This window comes from Ovis canadensis, chromosome 16 (genome assembly GCF_042477335.2).
Source record: "Ovis canadensis isolate MfBH-ARS-UI-01 breed Bighorn chromosome 16, ARS-UI_OviCan_v2, whole genome shotgun sequence".
NCBI lineage: Eukaryota > Metazoa > Chordata > Mammalia > Artiodactyla > Bovidae > Ovis > Ovis canadensis.
Window position 1 is genome coordinate 83400293 of NC_091260.1, and position 2753 is coordinate 83403045.

At 62.7% G+C, this 2753-nt stretch overlaps 1 long non-coding RNA gene across 1 annotated transcript; it reads left to right on the top strand.

Annotated features, from left to right (window-relative positions):
- Nucleotides 1–642: 642 nt before the first annotated feature.
- Nucleotides 643–2450, top strand: LOC138421573 (uncharacterized). The gene is made up of 2 exons (XR_011249542.1): nucleotides 643–1644; nucleotides 1785–2450. It is a non-coding gene; the product is annotated as an uncharacterized lncRNA (long non-coding RNA).
- The last annotated feature ends 303 nt before the right edge of the window (nucleotides 2451–2753 follow it).

The window sequence follows — 2753 nt, forward strand, 5'->3', positions numbered from 1 at the left end:
AAACCAATTCCAAATAATGAAACTGCCAGATAGCTGAGGGCAAATGATTTTCTGCTCGTTCATTAATGGAATCCATCCATCCACCCATGTGTTTACACACATGTTCCCACCATGCAGCTCGTATGACAGGCTGTGCGGAGCTGTGGCCACCTTCTGCATCCCCACTGGCTCGGCCGGGTCTCGGAGGACCCCTCCCACTCGGGGCGGGGCTGTCGAGTGTCCCAAGGGCCCCCTACTCCTCCACGCCCCTGTCTTATCCACCCTCTGCCCAGCCACCAGGAAGCTCTCTCTAAAACACAGAGGGGACCACGGCCTTTCCTGCTCACAGCCTTCCCGGGGCTCCACCTGCTCCTGTGCCGAGGCAGGTGCCCTGGAGTGTGCCCCGGGAGCTCAGGCCCGCCCTCCCGCCCATCTCGGGGTCTCAGCCCCCTCCTTCCACTGCTGTTCTCCGCATGGACTCAGGCCTCACACACAGAGCTCAACCCCGACCCTTCAGGCTCTGTCTGTCTCTCTCCACGTCTGCCTCTTCCTCTCTCTCCCCTGGTCTTGGCGACTTTGCTGGAGCCCTCCCTGCCTTCCCCTCCGTTGCGAACTCCCTTCTCCGTGTTCCAGCATCTCCTGTGTCCTCTGCGCTCCTTCCAGGGTCTGCAGCCGCAGCCGGACGCGAAGAGGGCAGGACCAGCGTGTCCCGCGCAGGACTGTGACCCCGGCCCCACCCCCAGGCCTCGTGTGTGCAGGGGCGGCGGGCGCTGGTCTAACCGTTCCAGGAGCTGCTTCTCCGGCTGATCGTGGTCCCCTCAGTGCAGTCTGGAGCCTGCGCTGAGGGGAGGAGTCCACCCCGGCCGGCCACTCTACCTTGCTTCTGCGCCTCTGCCCAGCGCCTGGAAGTGGGATGCTGGACCCTGGAGGAGGACTTCTGTCCCCAGGGTGGGGGGCGGGGGCATGGGCTGTAAAGGACAGTCCTTTGCCCTCGAAGCGATGCTGGGAATCCAGGCTCTGCTCCCCACTGTGCCCGCATGAGTCAGAGGTTCTCTTTAACTCTCTGGTTGACATCTCAGGCTCAAGGGGAGTCAGGCTCCAGGGGGGACGGCAGAGGAGGTGAGGGAGGCTGAGGCACGGCCATCACTCGTCGCGGGTGCATCCCGAGCCCCTCCACGCATCCGTGGTCCAGGAGCGCAAGAAGCAGCGCAGGAACCAGCCCGGCCAGGCCACGGTGTCAGAGCGAGGCCCGGTCCATGAAGGCGCCTCCGTGGGCCCACAGCAGTGGCCCTACACCCCCTCTTACTTCTGCACCGGGAGAGCGGACGGCGTTCCAGATGGCCGCACATATAGCCACACATTTTCTTTTCCCAGCTCACCGATGACTTCCCAGCTCACTGATGACTTCCCAGCTCACTGATGATTTCCTAGCTCACTGATGATTTCAGAGCAGACGGGCCACGAGCAGGAAGTGCTGGCGGGCCCCGTGGCTTGGGGCTGGAAGGGCCTGTCATGGGCCTGGCTGGGGGACCCGCCTACACCCCAGCTGGGGTCTCTGCAAGACGTTCTGGGTGTCTGGAGGCAGGTCCTGGGGGAGACATCGTGGGGGCATCGTGGGCCCCGGCCTGCTTGAGTGGAGGAGCCTGATCCTGCTTCGGCTTCACAGTTGAGCCGCGATGGGAGGAAGCAAGGGGCCTGGGGCACCCCTCCCTCCCCTCCCCCCTCCCCAGGATTTGGGCCACTTCTCATGGGGTGGGGGTGGGCTCCCCTCGCCCCTCACCCCTCCATCCCTCCTCCCTCCCCAGGATTTGGAGAGTTTGTCCCAGTGATGGTGATGCAGAGATGCAGGCCCGAGTTTTCTGCAGAAGCTCCGCAGCAGGAACCAGGGACCCGGAGCCCCATCCCCAGTGAGTCCGACCTCCCTCGCCCGATCAAGGCTTCTGCAGGCCTCCACTCTGCGGCACTGAGACCCCATCATGGGCACTTACAGACGCCTGCGTGACTGCCTGTTACCCCCGCACGAGGCACCCCCTTCGGCTCAGACCCCAGCCTCGGGGCCCCTGCACCCACTCAGACCCACGCCTTCCCGGGCACGTCTCTCCTCGACCAGTGAGGGGTCTGGCTGGGACGGGGGACTGTTTGCAGAGGAGCTGTGCTGTGCACCCCCAGCCTCCTCGTATCCCAACAGCAGATGCTTTTCATTACTGCCGCACCACCCTGCGCGGCCGCTTCTCCTTGAGCGAGACCGTGCGTGCGAGTGTGTGTGTGTGTGTGTGTGTGAGTGTGTGTGTGTGTGAAGATGTAAACAGATTGTATAACAGAGTGTTCTCTAGCTGTCAGCAAGAGCTTTGAAAATAAAGCACTTCCCTCCCAACTCACAATTGGCTGGCAGTAGGCACATAATGAATAATCGCTCCGGGGACCCGTGGAAAGATGTGTGGGAAAACTTTAATTAAAAGCTTGTCAGTACAGTTTTACCTGGGTGACATCACCTGCCTGAAATGCTGCTGGGGGCTTTGTTGTCTGCGGGATCCCAGGGCACACGCTTGTTCTGCTGACAGCAGACGATTCAGAGAGGCCTTTAAGAGCAGGAGGTGGGTGGACCGGGTGGGTGGGAGTGGCAGATGCCTGGGGACCCATCGTGTGTGGGGTTCTGATTTCCTGAGGAGCAGCTGGACTCAGCTCCCCAGGGACTGGGCAGCTCCGGCCTCGACCGGGGCCTGGGTGCCCAGCAGAGCCGGCTGGGGTCCCGGTGACTCAGGTAGGGGCCCCAC